Below are 21,762 nucleotides of genomic sequence, written 5' to 3'. Positions count from 1 at the left end.
CAGCGCCACTTCCAGCTTTTTCTGCTTATGTGCTGCTGAGGAATTGAACCCAGGGCCTCATGCATGCAAGGCAAGCGCTCTACCACTGAGCCACCTTCCCAGCCCCACCCACTCATTCTTCTTGTGCCTTCTTACTCTCTCTTTCCTTCACATTGGGTCACCCTTCCCTAGGTTGGATTAGTGGTTAAGTGACAGCCTTTCTCTGTCTTCTGTTTATCTTCCTGGTTCCACTGTGATCCAGTAGATCCCCAACTAGATAGACGTAAAGGCAATCTGTTCTCTGCCCTGTGTTGTCCACCCACTGTGGCTAAAATTGATCCAGGTAGCAATTCTGTTCTCTGTTTAGCAATACTTATTATAAGCTCTTAACAATGATCTTGTGCACTGTTGTACCTCCCAAGCACTCAGCAATGAATGCTGAAATTTAAGGGAAGAAAATGAGCCAGAGGACAGGGGAAAGCGAGCAAGAACTTGCTGATGAAGGCAAGCAGCATGATGTAACACCATGTCAGCAAATGTTTCTGCAAGATCTCTACTCTGTTGACCTTCTGTAAGCTTTACATTGCCCCTGCCTTCTGTGTGAGGAGACCCTAGGGACTTCTCAAGGTGCTCTTTAGTATGATTATCATGTAGGTTGGCCTCCATTCACTCACTATCTTCCTTTGTGTCAAAATCCATTGATATTTTCCCCACTAGTATACTGCACTGACCAGGTCTAATGTAGACTTTTACCTGGGCTGCATTCCTTGGAGCAGGCTGATTGAGAACATGGAAGGGATGGTAAGTAAGCACGTAGATTCTGTCTTGATTCTACATGGATAACATGGATAATCCAGACTCTATGATTGTAATAAATGTGTCTACTGGAAATGTGCATCATTGGAAAAAGAGGCAACGTGTCATGGGGGTATAGACAATGATCTCACTGGAAAGGCTGAACTCCTCCTGCTCTAACTCCAGGTGATTTCATTAGAGTCAGAGACAACTTGGCCCAAGCACAGACTCTGACCAAAAGTTTCTGCTAAAGGAAGGTTCTAGATGGTGTCCCCAGGGAAGAATGACCGTCAAGAAAGAGAGGTAGCTGCAAGCAGTTTATTAGCTGGGAGAGACTTTCCCTGCCTCAACTCCATACAGGATGATGGGAACATGAACGTGCTAGGCTCTCAAGGCCCACACAGAAAAACTAGTGAGAGAAGAATGTAGCTGGTTTTCAACAGGTCTCTGAGGGAAGGAATCGTGAAAATTGGTGGGAAGGGAGATCTCTTTGCCTTCCACTGGCTTAGTATCAGGTGATCTCTCTATCCTCTGGGCAAAGCAGTCTCAAGAGGCCCGGCACCTGGGAGTGGTCTCTCCCTAACTCCACAGGTTTCTGGCATCTGGAGACATGTATGATGGTCACAGTTGTGGATGCTGCTACAGGATGCAGTGATTGGAAGCCAGGGATCTGCTAGACACCCTGAAGCATATACATGGCTCACCTCCTTTCCCACCAGGGCCCAGCTTGAGACATCCTGGTCTAGAGACGTAAATATTCCTTGAAACCATTTCTCAGAGCAAGCGCCATATAAAATGAGGTCCAAGGCTAGGTTGATTGATTTTTTTTGAGACAAGAAAGCCTTTGATTTTATCACTCACATACATTTTACTCATAATTCTCATGCACCTTCACAAATGAGGTGTTATCAACATTTTCTGGTGTAGGGTTAAAGCAGGAGTGTTCACTATGCCACAGGGTCATACGAGGCTCTCTCTCTCTCTCTCTCTCTTTCGTAATGCCTACACCAAAACCAAGTCCAAAACCTCTTTAAATATCCATAGAAAAAGTCCGTCTCCACACCAATGCATTATTTGGGCAATTACCCTGTTAACAGTATAACATTCTGTGTTTTCCTCCTGTCTTAACTTTATGGTTAATTTTATTGGGCACTTTATGTAATCCATTCTTTTCAATGTTTTTAGCCAAGAGTAGAAAAATATATTGATCTAAAGCAATGGTCACTTTTACTATCAACTTTAAATTATTTCAGTTTATGTGTTTTCTTTATCTTATTAGTTATACTTGCTCCTGAGAATAAATTTATACCATGTGACTTAAATCTCACAGATGCAAATAAAAGCTCCCTTTCTTTACCAGAGATACCTGGACAATGAGCTGGTATTTTAATATATGTGCCTAGATTCTTCATTATGGACACCAAGATGGCTGATAAATGACTCAAATTGAGCTTCCAGAAAGAACAGTGCGGGAATGTTTAGCTCCCTTGGTGGTGTCTTTCCTGAAAGGCGATTTTTAAATTATCTTTAAGTCGTTGTACAAAGAAGTTCCCATTCTACAAGACAGTATATGAGTACAAAGTGTCTGACTCTCTCTTAACCCATCCCGAAAGGCAATTTTTAAGACTTCTGATTCTTTAAGGTAAGCATGGCTTCTTGGTAGGAATTGAACTTGCTTTTTAATGGACAGGAATGAACTCTGGCTTAGGAAAGAATTTTATTTTCCACCCTTTGTAAAGCAGTTTGGAGACAGGCAGTCAGGAAGTGATGTGGTGCACTGACTCCATAGTCACTGTGGAATGAAGTCCTTTGGTTTGAGACACTTCCTGTCCCATGTGCAGCTTCTATCTCCAAGGTTGCCCAGAGTTCAAGTACAGGGATGGATCTGTAGCCTCCGGAACATTCCATGTCAAACACAGCAAAGTTAGGAGGAAAGGAGGGGAGAGGAAAGCAAGGGGGAAAGGAGCAGAGAGACAGAGACAGAGACAGAGAGTGTTGGGGAGAAAGGTAGCCTTGACTTTCAAGAAGTCATCCCAGAAATCCCCAGTAGTACTCCATCTCACTGGTGGGAATTCGTCTCTGTGGGGGAGGTTGGGAAGCATTTTGAGCTGTGTATGTGGTTATCAAAAGCAAGACTGGAAATGTTACCAATGAGGGTAAAAGAGACCAAAAGGAGGCTATGCAGCTAGCAGTCTGTCTCCATTGTTTCAAGCTACGCAAACCCAATCATTTTATTTGGGAGTCCACTCAGTTTCATTGCTTTCCTCTAAACACCTTCTTCCCCAGCCTTCCCCAGGTGCTAGAGAATGTACGAGAATCCTAGGAGTTCCAAGGTTTGAAAATCATTACCTAAGATCAGTTCCAAGGGTATGTAAAATTTTTCAGAAATGGATTCAATTTATTAATATCTAAAGGAGTACATATTTTAGTGATGTGCATTTTAAGGTTATAATTTGAATAATATATATATATATATATATATATATATATATATCAGGTATCAAGAGCTTATGTTTTAATGGAATTTTTCTCAATCTAACCATTTCCTTCATGGAGCAAGGCCTCTAGATGAAGATAAAGAAATCTATTTATCCTCATTTTGTTTTTATTGTGAAAATACCGTACAGAGGGGTTACAATTTCATGGGCAAGGTAATGAGTACATTTCTTATCAGAGACTTAATTTGTTTTTTCCTCTTAGAATGCATGAACAAGTTGATGGTGGAGAAAGTTAATTGCCCTGAAATTTTTAGGTTGTGCTTGACTCTGTTGTTTTTCCTGACTTATTTTTAAGGCACACATTGTTCCTCTGTCATCTCATAAACAATTCTGCACTTTTGCACTAACTTTAGAAGCTGTGTAAAGAACATGGTGGGTTGGAGCCACACCCTTGTACTCAAATATCATTTTTGTGGCTGAGCTGCAGAAACAAGGACAGATTAGTTTTCCTGAAACTGTCTTCATTTATCAAACCTGTGCCGTTGAGTTTTAGAGTTAAATGGAATACTACATTGCAAAGATACTACAAATGCTGTTTTCCTTTTTAGGAAGAATACAATCTATTCATATCACAGAGATCCTGTAGGGTTCTTCTTTGATGGTGAGAAGAGTAAGAAGGGAAGGTGTAGAGAGGAAATCAGAACTGTTGCAAGATGGTGGAGGAGACAGTAGGGTGGATGAGGCAGATGGCTGTCACAGGACATGGACTAGAATATTCCACCTCACTGTTAAATATAAAGACTCTTTGTGTGTACTCTCAGGCACAATGTTGCTATAAAGCACAAAACATAAATAGAAGAGGGAGAGCAAGAGCAAGCTCATAGTTTGGTTGTGATTCTGAAGTTTCTTGGCTTCAATCGTGGCATGTCTCTGATTCAGGTTTATTCTTGGCCCTCACATGAAAACATGGGCCTAGCCAAGGGCTTAATTATGAAGCTTTCAAGTTTGACTTTGGCAAGCTTTCTCTTTTCAGCACCTTCTTGGACTCCAGGGTGGTGGGGTGAGCAGAGGAGAGTGGAGTGGTGGTGATAAAGAACTTTTGGGGTAGGTGGAGAGGGTCCAGGGCTTAGAATCTTGAGATGCAAATTTCCTACTTCAGGAAGCACTTCCTTAAGAGAAAGTGTCTAAGCATTTCAGTTCTTCCTTTATGAGACTGCAGCGAAAGGAAGTTAGGAAGTTACAGAACAGTAATGGTATGGCAAGAGCCACCTGGTGAAGTCACACGGCACATTTCATCTTTGTGCATCCTTTTCCTTCATTTAAAAGTCTTTCTTGAGTTGGTCCATCTCCCAGTTATGGGCTTTGTAATACCAGCAAACCTCCAACCGTGCCACCTAGCCGGGTCTATGCAATCCGACAAGAGGCTCAGCCTACGCTAGGCTCTACTTTGTACTGCGTTCTCATCTCTGGTATTCTGTATTTGGGATGATTGATTTTCTTTGTTTTGGTGTCTGTCTTGCAGCTCTTCCTTAATCCAGGCTTCAGGAGGTGGCACTGGGGCCTTGGCACTGCTGACTGGGAGAAGATCCCTTTGCCTGTCACAGTTCATCTTTCACTCCCCTACAAATGCTTTCTTTCACTAGAAGCTTGTGATTTTTAAAAAAATTGCTGACCCGTCAGTGATATCAGATTCTTGTTCTGATTATGGTAGCTCTAACCCAAAATAGGTTTGAAGATCCTTTTGAGGACAGTGATGGGCAGTTAGTGCTATGGTTTGAATACCCGTGCCTCCAACATTCTTATGATTGCAGGATGAGGCTTCGTCTGCATAGTCAGATCAGTGCTCTTATGAAGGAAGCGGAAGGTGCTGGAGGGTTCGTGCACCACCTAAGCCAGAAAAAGAGCAAGCAAAGAAGTCAAGTGAGAGGATGAGTAGTTCAAGCCCTGGCATTAACACAAAGCAATTTTGAAAAGGAAGGTGGAGGAAATGTCCTACTACTTTCTTCCCTCTTATCTCTTCTGCCCTGTAAGAACTCAGAGTCTTCTCTGGAGAAGCAGTGGTCAGGTACTATCTTGGAAGCCACAGCAACCCTCCTCAGATACCAGTCTAAGACTGTCTTAGACCATTTGCTAGTCAGCTTCCAACAAGTACTCAAGTTAAACGGCTTTGCAAGAAAGCATGTTCCTGCTCTGGCTTGTGAAGATTTCAGTTATGGTCAGTTGTCCACTGTTTTTGGAAGAAAAAGAACAGCATGATGGGAAGTGTGAGGTGGAAGAGAAGAGAGCTTCTCACTTCATGGTGGCCAGGAAGCAAGAGGAGAAAGTGAGGAAGGGGTTAAGGGCCCGTGTTCCTTCAAGGTCACACCTCCAATCACCTCACTGCCTCCCACTTGGCCCCACCTCCCAAAGGCTCCAGCACCTCCCCACAGTATCATCAGGGGGCAAAGCCTTGAGCACATGAGCTTTCGATGGCATCTAAGACCCAAGCTACAGCAGTGCTTTGTGCTGCTGCAACAGAGGACCTGACTCAGGGAAATGTATAATGAACCGATGTGTTGGCTCACGGTTCAGGGGCTGGAATCCAAGTGGCCGGAGCTGACGTCTGACAAGGGCCTTCTTGCTGCATCATCCAGTGGCAGAAAGTGCAAGAGCAAGAGACGAGGGAGAGAAAGGAAAGAGAGCTTCTCCTTTTATAAGGACACCTGCTCCCCTAAGGAGGAGTCCACACCTGTGATAACGGCATTAATCCATTCAGAAGGCAGATCCCTTATGGTTAAATTTGCTCCCGGGAGCTTTTGCTTCCAACACTGTTGCATCAGGGATTAAGTTTCCAACATACTCTGGAAACTGATGGCATTCAGACACAGCACAGCTGGATATTAATCTTCAGGTTCTCTCTTATTTTGTAGGGGGGAGGACTCTTGAAATGCAGCCCTACTGTTGCTGTGCTTTGTATGTTTGTTTTTAAGTTACATGCCAACTGGATTTTTTTTTCTTATTACTTGTTTGTTCTTTTAGTCTGGAGGGACCAAGCATTTTTTTTCATGGACTTTAAGGTCTAATTGTTTTTCTGGAATATGTACCAGAATTATTCATTCAGAACAAGTTTTCTGAGTTAGGTGGTGTGCTTTTCTATGTGTAGGTTTGTGTCCTTTTATTTCTGACAAGGGTTTTGTTTTGCATTACAGTAGCTGTTCTGTTTACTGTTTTGTTTTCCTCTTCAGGGATTCTAATTACAGATGTTTATTTTCAACCACTTTCTGTCTACTTTCCTTTCTTTTCTCCTTTACCTCATTTTTTTTTTAGCCTCAGATTTTTAAACTTGTTTCCTTTAAAAATTTAATTTGGCTCTATTTAATTCAAGACTTGGTAATCTATTCTTTATTTCTGAGTTGATTTTTTTTTTTTTTTTTGGCTTTCCCTGTCGTTTCTCTCTTGATCTTGATTAGCTCTTGTTCTATTCCTTTCTGTGTTTCGCATGCTGTTAGGTTTTGAATTTTTAGTTCTAAGGATTTAAGAGGTATCTCTCCGATGCTCGTTAGAGGATATTTAATTCACTTTGGTGTTTGGTATCAGCACTTTCCTCCGCTTCATGATTGATCTTGGGTGGGGGTTTTCATTTTCTGTTTTCTGTCAGCAACTTCACATCCAGTTAGTCTGACCTTTCTCGTTCAGAGGCGTTGAAGGCCGGGGCGTGTCCTTCCCTTCATGGCTGATGTTGAGAAGAGGAGGAAAGGATTCCTGTGTGTTTAGTTCTCTCTTGTTTCAGTAGGAAATTGATTTCCTCTCTCTCGTCATTGCTACATCTCTCGGGCAGTGACCCCTCTATCTCTGTCTCCTTCTCCCTTGTAGCAAAACTTCCTGGACACAGCCACCACTGCCCCCTCACTTTCAGGCCATTCTCCATGGCTTTAGGTATTTCAGTTCTTAGTGTTGGACACCAGAGGTGAGAAAAGTAGGTGCTCTCTGTGCTTCATTTCTCTTTCTGTGCCCTTCCGGTTCATCTTAGTCTGTGTCAGGTCCTCTGTTCCTTCACTGATTGGGGTTGCCATAACATGGGAACTCATGGGAAACTGTGTTCCCACAATGACAGGGATTCAAGTTCTGTTGGAGCTTGAGGGACTGTTCTCCGCTCACTTGTTACTATCTCCTGTCTCCAAGTAATGCTGAGCACTCGGGTCCCAGATACCATCATTGTACTTCTCCCTGCTCATCTTAGGTGTTTAGGCAATGTTGTATGAAGATGGCGGGGACAGTGATGGAAGAGATGACATTCATCAACATACTTACAAACTACCACGTTGAATTGAAAAACCCCTTTGTACATCTACTGCAGCCAAGTGCAAACCTTGCTTTGAGTATTCAAAATGCAACTCTTCCCTCCTCCCCACTGCACTGTACATCCAATAATTATTTTTGCCAGATTGAAGGGTATTTTCCCCAGGCCTGAAAACTAGCCAATCATTTTTATAAAACATGTCCAGATACCCAACAATGGACATACATATCTGCATAGACTTGTGCCACACGGGCATGCTTTGGTTAACGATGGATGACATATGCCTGGATGTATGACATTGCCCCTGTGAGAGCCCACTGCCTGGTGGTGTTGGAGCCATGTTAGTTGGCACAAACAGCACAATTTCTCAGAACGAATCCCTATGATCAAATGGCACGTGACTGTGTGTACATACACTGAAATACACAAATACATATGGAAAAAATAAGTGGATTTGTCTGCAGTTAACAATACGTTGTTGAAGTCATCATCTTTCCCCTTTCCTGCTTTCTATAAAGGTGAAGAACTCTGATACCTTTTCCCTCTTCCTACGGAAAGCAATTGGAGAAAAAGCAAAACAAACATAGAAAACAAAAACACAAAGAAAACCTTCTCTCCTAAAACTCAAGACAAAAATCTGAGTCAGTTTAGTAATTTCAAGAAGGCTGAATGTGGATGGAGACCAGGCCTGGAACTCGACTTTTCTGACCTTGAGCTTCCTCTAAGTGCAAGCATTGGAATGGCTGACTTCCCAATTTCCCCTTTTCTCTAATACCTACTAATCCCAGTCACCTACCTATGGTAGACCTACAATATGCCACTGGTGGTTTATCTCTATCCCCCACACCCATCTTAGCTTTGCCAGTTCCACATACTAGCTTGTGCGGTGGAATATTTGGAACAGAGACAAAGCCAACCTTTTATGGGATCTGGATTGCTGAAGATGCTGAAGGGGCTTTCTTGAAGCTTTAAAAAATATTGACAATGCTAATTAATGTATTGGCAGGACTTGTCCTGTCATGAGATGGCAGCATCCTGAGGCGTGGAGTCTGGGAGAACTTGCTGGCCTCTGGACGCTGATGAGTTACTTTCGCCCCCTGTTGAGTCACATGGTCTGATGGCATGAATCAGCTCTTACCTCACCTCCTCTGTGTTTTATTTTTCCTCTCTCATGTCTGCACAGAAACGCTTCCTTCTTGGAACTTCTAGGGAGAAGATGTGAGGCTTTCACCGGAGAACTTGCACAATGAGTAGGCAGTTGGTTGTTGAGGGATGCGCCACGTGTCATTGGAAATGTAATTTCTCCCAGATTTGCAGGAAGGGACTCAATGACACAGAATGTCCTCCGCAATGACAAAGGAGGTACTGTGCTTGCCAGAACTTTAAATAGGCGTCCAAACTTCAGATCCTTGGCTCGAAACCCAGAAGTCGGCGTTTTATTGTATTAAGTATATCTTGAAATTCACTTTCAAGTTCGGTTGATTTATTGCTCAATTAAGAATATTGAAAAATGGCCATTTCTCCTTTACCATTTCATAAACATCATGTTAGTGATCTCCATAGACAGATAAATAGGCCCTAAATATTACTGCTCTATTGTATTTTAGAATCATTGAACATCTGTCCTCCTTGGGGCATAGAATTTGGAATTGTCAGCAAAAAAAGGCCAATGTTCCATTTCAAAGTAAACAATTTTAGAGATTAAAAAAAAGAGCCTTAGAGATGTTAATATCTCATTTTACTGATAAGCATACCAAAATAATCAGAAATTGAAGACTGTGCTCAAGGTCATAAGCTTCAGGGTTGGTTTTATTGTTTGTTTGTTTGTTTTTCCCTTTCTTAGCAGACTCCCTTTTTGATTCCTCTCCTTGCTGTGAAGTCTCATCAGGATATCAGAACCTTGTTCTGTGGACCTTTAGCTATCAGAGTTGTGAGCCAAGTTAGCGTCTTTTCTTTATGCATTGCCCATAGTCGGGTAGAGCAAGATTTAAAATCCAAAACCTAGCAGACAACATTTTTATTTTTGGACCCTCCCCTGACCAAAAGTCCATAATGTAATCAATGATGCCTCCTCCTGAGTGGGAGCTACACAAGACCCTCCTGGCCAACGAGGCCATGAGCGGCGCCACGGAGGCGCAGAGCCTCCTCAGCCCCACACCCTGCCCCCTGCACCTCTTCCATGTGCTGCTTCTGACTCGGATCTCGTGTAGTACATCAGGGTGGTAAGCAAAGGGCCTTTCTGAGTCCTGTGAACCATTTCAGCAGATAAATGAACCTGAGCAGGAGGGCTACAGAAACACCATCTTCTGGGGGGTTATGGAATTCTCATTCTCCTCCAGACTTTATGGCCAATTAGAAACAAGGGGAGGTGCCACCGACCTGGGGATTGACACCTAAAACAGGGGCACAAGGAGACGGAACTGTTAACTTGTGGCAACCATGCCAGCTCCAGTGAGGGTCAGAGCTGGATTTTACATTAGATATTCAGCTGCTGTCCAGAGAGATGGTGTCTGTAAGTGGTTGTTGGTGTGAGAAAACAAACAAATGAACAAACAATATATTTGGTGTCAGTGGCTGAAAATCAGATCAAAATAGTTGAGTGAATGTAGAGGAAAGAGTCTACATTATTTTCTTCCTGGTCCTGCTGGGTGGGGGTAGGGAGAGGCGTGGGGAAGGGTCTAACTAGACCAATTGGGGGATAGGACTATTTATTCCTCTATCAGTTAATTCAATCAGGAATGGATTTCCTTGACTCACCAATGCTGGGCAGTTTCTTCTGAGGCCACAGAAAAGGAAGATTGTATTACCGCCCCTGCCCTCACCTAAATTCCTTTTTACTTGTAGGTTTATTTGTATGCTAATAAAAATCTTAACAAAAACAAAATAAAGATGAATAAATAAGTTAAATATGAAAAAGAGACAAATCTTCCTAAACATGTACAGACCGGACAGAAGGAAGCAGAGCCAATCATCGATGGTCAGAACTGAGGTCTCTCAAACATTAATATCTTCATTTCTTTGCTATCTTCCCCCTTTATATAAATATATTTATATCATATTTCCTCATGGTAACAAAATAAACTATTCCATTTTTATTTTGCTAATGATAACAGTAAAAACTTGTCATTTGAACCTATTTTCCAACTTATTCGCCAATGTCAAAATGCACAGCTTTCATTTCATTCCTTCCCTATGATATAAGAACTTCAATTTATCCCAGAATTTCTTGTTTTAGGTGATGGGCATTCTCTTGGATTCCAGATTCTGGATTATTACCATAAAAGTATATGAAATGCATTATTTGAAAAAGTAATATACTCAATAACCAAAACCAATCTAATTTTTAAAAAAATGGACAAGGGAGTTGAATAGACATTTCTCTGAAGTAGAAATATAAATTGCTAATAAACACACAAAAGTACTCAGCGTCATGACTCATTAGGGAAACACGCAGAAGGGCCACTGCGAGGTATCACTTCAAACTCATCAGCATGGCTGTTGCATAATAAAAACTGGAAAAACAATTAGACCCCTCATAGATTGCTAGTTTGAACATAAAATAGTGCAGCCACCATCAAAAACAATCTGGCAGTTCATCAAGAAATTGAAAATAGAATTACATTATCCAGAAGCTCCACTCCAGATATATAATCACAAGAATTGAAAGCAAGGACTCTAACAGAGAGACATGCACAGGATGTTAACAGCAGCATTATTCAAAAGAGAAAAATGACCCATGTGTCCAAGAACAGATAGTCAAAGTCAGGCCCCTGGGGCTGAGAACAAGGTGCACAGTTAAAGGCCAAGCTGGGCAGAGTTCTCAAGACTTGTTCTCAACCCATATCCAGGAGCAGTAGCAGGTGCCTATAACCCTACACGAGATCCGAAGCACCGTGGATCAGCTAGCCCAATCAGAAAAATCTGAAAGACTGAAGGAAGGTGGGTGTGAGGAGGAAACTGGAATAGAGGAGGAAAGAAAGACTTTTTTTAATGAACACAGAATTTCTGTTTGTTACGATGAAACAAATTCTGGGGATGAATGATTGCACTAGTTTTCCCGTAGTGGGACACATGTAACACTATGGTGAAAATGGAAAATAGCGTTCTGTGTATTTACCACAGTAACACACTACAAGAAAGTATTTTGCTATTTCAAAGTCTCCAAGCAAGGAAATTGCAAACATTCTCACCACAAGTGATAGATCTATTTATTAGCTTAAGTATTCTACATTGTATTCACAAATAATGGCATCACTCATAAAATAACATTGTTTGGTACCTCATAAACACATACAATTATACTTGCCCATGCATAATAACTTTCAAAGATTAAAAAAGTAGTATGTTGAAGCCTTCTTATTGTAAAAGCAATATAGAACATGTAGAAGACAAGGGTCTCCCTTTAACAAACTCATTCCTCCCTAGAGTTAGTCTGCTAAGTTTAGTTTGCTTCTACATAGAATAACATCTAAATACATATAAATATGCATATGCATGTAGATACTGATGGTATTTTTGAAAGACACCATTGGGAGCAATATCACAAGCGCCACTGTGAACTTTGCTTTATTGATCTTGTTGAAGATCATCTTATTGACGATCCTTTATGATTGATCTTGTTGAATCAGAATATGATTGATTCAGGATATGTCACTGTTGCGCCGGCTTCATTGTATTCCTTGTATTTCTTACACTACATTTCATGAACTGTTCCTCTATTCTTTGATATTTGGGTTGTTTCTATTTTTACCTTTATGCAAGCATTGTTCCTGTTAATATATACATATATATGTGAAAGAACAAATGCAAGTATTTCTATAAGACAGGTTCCCAGAGGAGAAATTGCTGAGCTTGAGTATTGTATGTTTTAAACTTTATTAAAGATTTATTGATAATGCTAAATTGTCCTTCAAAAATTCTTTAGTGATTTATACTTCCACAGTCTGGAAAACACTGGATAGTATTATTACTTTTCACTCACCCTTGTCCTAGTGAGGGGAAGCGTATTTTTATATGTAAGGTGATTGTTGAAATGTTTTCTTCTGGAACTTTCTATTGGATTGTTTTATCTGAGTGATATGTAAGAATTCTGCACAATCAACAATGACGAAGTCACAGTCCTTTTGCCTTCCTCTGTCCTGTGACCCGCAGCCAATATAATCCTGAATAAAAATGGATAGTGGAGTTAGAGATAAGCTCAGTGCCATCTCTGAGCTGCTGAACAAACCTTTCCATTAACTACTATGAGTACGTCCTTTTACATGAGATGAAACCCCTCCACTTTTAATTATGTATTCTCTAACTTGAAAGCTAAAAGGGCGTGTGGTGTGGTTTGGACGAGATTCTTCTCACAGGTTCACCTTAGGAGTTTGATCCTCAGTGTGGTGATGTTGGAAATGGGGCCTTTCAAAGGGGGGACCTAGTGGAAGCTCCTCAGGTCAGGTGGATGGGATGACCCGGAAAGGAACTGTGGAGCTTGAGTCTCCTGGCTATTCTCCCTCCCCTCCCCTTGTGTGTGTGTGTGTGTGTGTGTGTGTGTGTGTGTGTGTGTGTGTGTGTGTGTGTGTGTGTGTGTGCATGCAGGTCCTGGGCTTGAACTCAGGGTCTGAGCACTGTCCCTAAGCTTTTTTTTGCTCAAGGCTAGCACTCTACCACTTGAGCCACAACTCCACTTCTTGGGCTTCTTATTTGAGTTGTGTCTTATACACACACACACACACACACACACACACACACACACACACACACACACCTGCCATTTCCAATCTTTAATTGAGGAGAATGAAGCTAAATGAGGACAATGATGGGGTCACGATGCACATTTAGTTCCTAGAGAACAGAGCTTGCACTCAGATTTATCTTCCATGACCGCATATGCTCCTACTTCTCCCAGGTGGATTTATCTCTCAACTTTGCGTCAGGGAAATGTCATTCTGTTCCGGGTAAGGGTTCTACTTGTCTGGGTAAGGGCTACTGGGGTAGAATGTGCCATGCAGCCAGGATCCCCCTCAGTGATGAGCAGGGTTTTGCTCCCCGACATTCACAGAGTAGAGCCTGTGGACAGGGCTGCTGACTCCTGGGTTCCTAAGCCAGGGCTGCCACCCTGGCCTCGAGGATGGAGCATCGGCCAAATAGGATTATTCTTTATTGAAAGCAGTACTGCCATTGGAACTCAGGGCCTCAGAGTTGCAAGGAAGGCTTTCTACCTTTGAGCCATGCCTCCAGCCCCCTTTGCCTCTCTAAGACAGAGTCCACTTTCATGTCTAGGGTCATAGTGCTCCTGTTTTTTGTTTTTTGTTATTTTTTTTAACCTTAGCTGGGATGGCGGGTGGATACCACCATGCCCAGCTTCTCCCATTGAGATCGAGTCTCATAGGCTTTTCTGTTTGAGCTGGCCTGGAGTTGGGATCCTCTCCATTTCAGCTTCCCACACAGTTAGGATGACAGGCATGCACCACCATGCTTGGCTCAGAGTCCAGTGAACGTTTCTGCCAGTCCTGGCCTTGAGATGTCAGCCTTTCAAGTAGCGAGGGTTACAGGACAAACAGGATTGCTCTTGAGCCTTAAATCAGAATGTCCTTTCTTTTTTTTTACCCTGTTAACTTTTGGACTGTTCAGAATGCAGGGCATCTATCTCCTTTTCCATTTCTCCCCCACAGAGTGGGAATCTGCCTTCTGTCTGTCTCACCATTGTCCCTCACAGCTACAGAGGAATTTTGCCTACGGATGAATCTCCCCTAAAGTCTCATGCATTCCTGGTTAGGGTCCTGCTAGTTTGATGAAATTATGGAGTATTCTGAATATACTAAGATCTTGGGGGTTACTGGGATGAGATGAAGGTTTTGCATTTGAGAAGAATGTGGATTTGGAGAGCCAGAGGGTAGAGTATAAAGAGAGCAGTTGGAAATGACATGGATTTTTTTTTTTGTCAGTCCTAGGGCTTGAACTCAGGGCCTGGGCTCTATCCCTGAGCTTCTTTGGCTCAAAATTAGTGCTCTACCACTTGAGCCACAGCAACAGTACATGGATTTTAGTCTAGCACTTTGTTTAACATTACCATCTTTAATTTAGTTGGAACTAATTGACATAAGGTATAACTAATGTGTAACTTTATTGTTTATAAAACATTTATCCAATTTTTCTATGGTTATGCATTTGATACATAGATATATGTGTATAGGCATAAAACATACCTAACAATATGTAAACTAACAGCCTTACACAGGAATATTCTATAAAATAGCTGTGGGTATGTAATATATATATCTAATAAATATATTACATATTACATGCTCCAAGATGATTCAATCTGTCCATTTTGCTGTGCAGGAATCACTGAACAAGACACCACCTGTTGCCATGTTTCCATGTTGCATTTTCATGCATGAATAAAAACCACCTTGACCACATTCTCTCTCCTGCAAGCTCATTTGTCCTCTCCACTCCCGGTGGTCCTCGCTTTCCAACAGAACTCATTACACATTCGTTTTTCTTGCTGTACACTCATTTTACAAATAGGTTTCACATGGCATTTCACATAGGCACGTTACTCTTGCTGTCTCTTTCCATGTCCCTGGGATCGGATCTATCATCCAACAGCTTTCAGTGAGATTCTTTATGCCATCTTCATACGTAGCCACCATGTGTTTCCTTATTTTTCACCCTCCAACATTCTCCGACCCCTTTCCCTTCCCCATCATCCCATCTACAGACTTCCATGCGAATTTTGAATTCAAGATTCATACTACCAAAATGGAGCAGGGAAGATTTCCTTGCTCTGAGTTGTTTAGTACAGCTGTGAAAGCGTTGGTCCTGTGAATGCCAATCACATTAAAAAGTACCATGCTCAGGGGCCAGGTCCATTCCTTTCTTCCTGGCAGTCTGATGGTCATGTGGTCCATAAACTGATTAGAATGAATTAGTCCAAAATGTGGAACTAGAAGATTCATCGACACTCTGGCTTCCCAGATGAAGACAGTTCATGTACCCAATTTATCTTCAGTGTTTTAGAGAGAACTCATTTTGTCCACTTTATTATCCAGGAGATTGAAATCACATCATACTTGCTCAAAAGTTGGTAGGAAGCACAGAGAGAGCATATCGGAGACAGAAGATACCATACTTCACAGAAATAATAGATAACCCTGAATAAATCACCCATCTAGGAGCCTACCATTCCAGGAGGGAACACAGGGAATATAATGCCCCCAAAGGCCTAACGTTATTTATAGTAGAGAGGTTGGTTCCTGGCACACAGATAAATAGCTTACTTGTCTATGTTAAAGTGCATATGAACTTGCTACTGTGGGCTGTCAGGGAAAAGCTCAACTCTGCAACACACGAGCAAGGGAAATGACCTAAAGCATAGAATATAGTCAAACACTTGTACACACAGAAGCAGTTTGGAGAAAGAGGAAATTAATTGTTTTCCATTTTCTCCAATCCCCTGTGCTGAGACTTCTAATCTCACATGCTGGAAGCACAAACTGAGAGAGCGGGAAAGAGCAATTCCTGGGAAACCATTCACCATCATTCCCTTCCCTGAGGCCCCCCCCCCCCCGCCCGACCTCCAAGAAGAATACAGAAAAGCCACCGTGGGGAAACTCACCCAGTTCTATTCCACCTGCCATTTCCCACAGGAGGAGAAAGATATGGCATTTGGTGGAAGAAATTCCCAGGAGAAAACACTGTTCTCTGCCTCCTCATTTTGCTGTGACTACACTTTGACCTATGCTGCACCCCTGTGTGGTGAGTGCCCTTTGACTCTGAAGTTGGAAACCGTTACCGAAAACAATCGGTTTTGCTCAGTTTTGTGTGTTTTAGACTTACAATGTGAAAGCACTACTGCTATAATTCTTCAACTCTTTCTGCCTACCTGGCATTTTTATTATGGGCCTTGATGGCATTTCTAATGCTGATTTTCCCTATCGAGTAAGAATAGTTTAGAACTCACAGACAATCTCAGCACAGTACTTAAGTACATAACACAAAATCAAGAGATGACAAAGATATCTTCTAATATAGTGCAGTATGGCAGTACTTTAATTCCTTCCTCTTTGTGGAGTCTCATTGGTCCCAGGTCCATGGACTTGGCAGGCCAGGAGCCAATGGGAGATGCTTGGTTCAAATGCCATGGAAACTTGCCAGGGGCTGCCTGCTCTCCTACCTTCAGCTGCTCAGTCTGTAGTCCTTGAGCCATGCACCTGCCTTGATTTTTTTCTGAGATAGGGTCTTGCTTTGTGCTCATATTGGGCTAGACTGTGATCCTCCTATTTATACTTCCTGTGATAGTTGGGTTGATAAATGTGCACTACTATAGCATATTTCTTTTAGATCCAGGCAATTTGAGATAGGAATCTCTTGTTTTGTAGAAAAGGAAACAGACACAGAAGTAGCTTACCCTGTGGTGAAAGACACTGGTTGACTCAAAACCTTTTCTCTTTCCCTCTATTCCACACCACCAGTGGATGTGACTATCCCGTACACTGTAACAAACAAGTTAGTGAATTTTTTATTCTTCTTTGGAACATGAGTTGTCAAAAATCAGGCCTTGTCTGACTCATGGAACGTGCTATCCAATACAAATTGCAAACAGTAAGTTCTAATAGCGTGTGAATTCTAACACGCTTTTGGGAAGATGTAGTTAGTGGTGGAATGTAGTGTTTCCTAGAGGGGGTGATCGGCTTGTAATCTGGACTTGGCTGATTACTAAACATGTATCCTTAATGTACCAAAGTGGGGCAGGGAGGGAAATATGGAGGAGCCGTTCCCTGAGAAAGTGAATTTGATGGAGAGGAGCAGATGTGGAAGCAAGAGGATGAATTTTGAGTCCTTTTGTCATATAATTTCCATCGGACCCAAACCATGGCAGAAGGAAAGAGCTGTGTGTGTATTCCCAGTGGTCAGAAGGTCTGGCTCATTTCATAGGGAATGAAAACCATCAGGTTCCCTAATTTAATGACAGTCAGTAAGTCACAACTTTAAGGCTTTGAAAAAGGAGAACAACTGGTAGAATCTGTATTGAGATTCCGGAATCCAGCACCATCTATGAGCTAGAGCACGTGACTTTAGTTTAGCCCATTCAAAGCCATGCTGTGAAAAGTCTTGATGAGTAAGTGTTAATAAACCTGACAATAATGTAAATGTTTACATGACCACTTGAAAATTGTAAAGAAAGAATGTTTAAGACAAAGTACACTCTGACTCTTGGAACCCCAAATATTTTTATAAAGGGTATGAAATGTACCAAAGAAGCCAACTTGAGGCTCATCCATCCTTAATTGTAACCAGAGTACCATTAAAAGGAACCAAAGGGAAACCCAACCTGCTTCCTTGAATGGTAATAAAAGCCCAGTGGAAAGGAAGAAACCAACAGTCACCCTTTTTTTTCTACTTTCATATCATAGTGAGCATCAGACTTGAAAGGGATGAAAGAAATACCACAATTTCATTGTTCTTTCAAAACATTTTTTTGTGTGGGTTTTTTTTGTAATTTTATTCCAAATTGGGATTAATTTGTAGAATAAACTGGGAGATTGTGACTCAACTTTGTTTCAGTTGTCAGCTAAGCTTAGCAACTAATCGTGTGTAGCGTAGCATTGCTGTAATTACAGCCTCCGAATGGGTATGGTTTCAGATAGGTGATGTCATTCTGCAGTGGGAGCAAGGCTGCAGCTTTCTTTACCAAACAGCTAATTGTAACGTACCTTTGTTTTGCTTGTGAGATTCATCTTAGTGTGTGCCAACTGACGATTTACCTAGAAATCTTTAAAAAAAATCAGATTTACTTTTTGTCACATGTGAACAATAACAACAGAAAACACCAGTGGCCAAAAAAAAAAAAAAAAATCCAGCTAATTACATACATTACTGTGAGAACATGCCCGAGACCTTTAATTATTGTTTTCTTTTCAACTACGATTCTCTGGTGAACTTGGGGGTCAGAAGCTTACCCAGTGCAGTCCCACACTGTGTACAGATGTTTTAGTTAACAAGAGTCAGGGTAGATGTGAATAAATCTTGCTCATCCCCAGGCTTTACCATCTGGGTTTGGGTCACAACACATTATCATGTTTGCTCAAGAACCAAGTTGGCAACAACCTATCTCTCAGAATACATCCCCATTGTCAGGTAATGGGAGAATATATTTCAAAAAAATTGTCCTTGGAACTTGTTTTGCAGATTTTAATTGAGGGAAAAACCTATTCTTGATTTGGCCTTCACTGCTTTGTTGATGAATAAAGGTAAGGACTGAAAATCACAGGGACTTCCAAGAAGACCCAAGGGAAAACAGGCAGCAAATAGAGATAAGAGCTGGATTCTAGGAGCCACCAACACACACCAGTCAGCAGGGATGGGGCAGAGCCCAGGCAGGGGACCCCAGGGAGGCTATACTTATACGCGCTGGTGTTTATCCACAGAGCCAGTGGTTCCTTAAGCCTTAGAGATCCAGCCTAGGAGGGCAGGCCTTGTGCTTTCTTGTCTAATGGAGAAAGCCCATGCAAAGGTGTGTGTGTGTGCGCGCATATGTGTGCGTGTGTGTGTGTGTACACACACACACACACGCATATGCACACATGCATGGACTTCACTGCAAGGACTTACTTAGCTCGCGCAGTTACGGACGTTGATAAGCACAAGACCAACTTAAGAGGAAGTACAGAGCAATTTTAGAAGGAAAGTGGGCATTGCGGAAGTTCATAAACCCTTCTTCGCTACAGCAGTGTTCATTTAAATGAGAAATGAGGGGGAAAGTGACAGCGTGATGGGTCTTATAAATACAAACTACATCACAAATTAAAATCGAAAGTCAAATAATGAATACAAAGCAGAGACAAATTGACTTCAAAATATAAGAAAGTTCAGAATATAAGAAAGCTGCATCATGAGTTGAGAGGAATGAAAGCAACATGACGAGATGCAGGTAGGAGGACCAAAATCTAAGGGCAGCCCCAGGCAAAACCACCAGAACCACCCCCCCTGAAAAATGAAAGCAGAAAGGGTCTGGGGCAGGCTTGCATGGTGGAGTGCCTGACCAGGCAGCAGCTCCCAGGTGCAATCCCCAGCACCATCAAAAAAATCAAATAGACTAAAACTTCCCCAAATCTCAGTTGTGAAGAATGACATTTTCCTGATCTGTGTCCTGGTGATGTTCTAGACCTCGAGGATAGTAGTCCAATCTTAAGAGAATCTAGATTGATAGGTTAAGTCATGCTTAGGAAAAGATGGAGGTGGTTTCACAGCAAGTGACAGGAGACAGCAGATGGCAGAATTTACTGAAATGGTTGCAAGGTTAGCAGGAAGATCAAGTGCCACCCTGCGATTTCAGATTGACGGAGCTGAGAAGTCCTTCTACACAATGGCCTCTGTGGATTTCAGAAACAGGCTATGCAAGAATTAAAAAAAAAAGACATCTAATCTTAAACCAAAAAAAAAATCACAGGAAGGCAAAAAAACCTCAACAAACCAAACCTGGCAAATCAATAAAAGATTAAAAATTAAGAAGTCAGAAATGACAAGGCTGCCGTAAGGAACATGCTCACGAGATTTAATGCCCCAAATTTAGAATTAGAGCTAAACTGTGGCATAGTTATGATTACCAGCAGAGTTACACATGCTGTGTAATAAAAGAAATGCATCCCAATGAAGAGAAAGGAAAGCAAGAAACTGGAAGAGCAGTTTCAACAAGGATGCCTGCCCCTCCATCATCCCCAGTAACCATAACAACATCTTGCTGCATTTTCTCCATCTCCCTGCCTAAGCTTTGGCGGCTTCTCTGTTTACTGCCAGACTTCCCTCCACGTTTAGGATCTGACTTCCCTCCATCGAACCGTAAATTCCATGATTCCAGGATCTTCCTGCCTCATATTAGCATTGCTTCTCTGAGGTCTCCACTAGAGTTCTGGCTCTGTAAATACTGTGCTCAACATACTAATATTGTGGAGTGAATCCACACAGTCACAAAACAGGAAACCTAAGTAGCCTCAGACAATGTGAAGAGGTCCAATCCCACTCCTAACGCAAGAATGACACGAGAGTTGTTGCAAGTTTTTTTGTGTTTTAGATTGGCAGAAGTTAGGAACTGTTTCTTTTGCCATAAACCTAACATTATGGTTAGGCCCTGTTGATTCCACATCTTCATTTTGGTATAGAGCCTTACATAGTTCTATGTTTTATACAGAATATTTACAAGTTGAAAAACATATGTGCAATGCTATTTAATGAAGCATTTCCAGAGACAGCAAAGATTAGAAATAAAATAAATGTGTGGACACAAAAAACTAAAGAGTTACAATAATCAACACTGAAAGGAATATAATGGAGACACACTTTTCATTAATGTTAATCTAAAAATAAATTGATAAAATGGTTAAGAAAGAACTATCAAATATTGAGGAAGATCTACTCTCCTATGTAGCAATTCCACTTCAAGAAATTTGCTTTATAAAACACTTGCACAAAAGTATGTGCATATGGATGTTCATTATAGCTGTGTAATGGAAAAATATTGGAAGCTAAATCTTATTCATTATGTTCCTGATGTTTTGTACAGTATGTTTTAATTTTGATGTAATCAAATCTATTAATCTTTGCAATTTTAATTTGCTTTGTATGCCACATTGTTGAAGCAATCTTTCTATACTCTGTCATCATAAAAAATAGTTAACATTTTCTTCTGACAAGTTTAAAGTGTTGTTTTAAAATTGTAGGTCTTTAAATCATTTGGGGCTTGCTCTTGGTCATTAACTGAGATGTTCCATTCTTTTCCACATGGGAAAGTAGCAATTCTAACATCAAATTTCAATTAAAATCCAGTCTTTTCTCACTCATTATAATTGTACCCCTTGCATATACTAAGTTCCTGGGAGTGTGTAATATTGTCACTCAGTTTTGTTAGCCATCTGTCCACCCCCAGGCTAAGACCTGGAGGTCTATAGAAAACAAAATTATAAAAGATTGGTAAAATAATTATTTCTAGCCTCATATTTATTCATAACACTTTAAAAATGTGATTATTCTGTCATGTTCTAACATTTGTTACTTCAAAGACAAGTTTATCACCAGGCTCTCTCTTATTTGCTATTTCCTATTTTATTTATGCTTCTTTTTAATATTGTCTTATTCTTTTATGCTGCTGTTAATCTTGCCTATTTTTTTAATCGTGCCTATTTTTGCAATAAACTACATTAACTTTTTCAAAACATACTGCAGTTTGCTACATTATTTAGATTTAATTAAAAGAGTTTACTTTTTTATTGGCCATTTTTCTTG

The sequence above is a fragment of the Dipodomys spectabilis genome, unplaced genomic scaffold, assembly GCF_019054845.1.
Source record: "Dipodomys spectabilis isolate Male_0828 unplaced genomic scaffold, ASM1905484v1 ptg000229l, whole genome shotgun sequence".
Taxonomy (NCBI): domain Eukaryota; kingdom Metazoa; phylum Chordata; class Mammalia; order Rodentia; family Heteromyidae; genus Dipodomys; species Dipodomys spectabilis.
Note: the sequence above shows the minus strand (reverse complement) of the source record.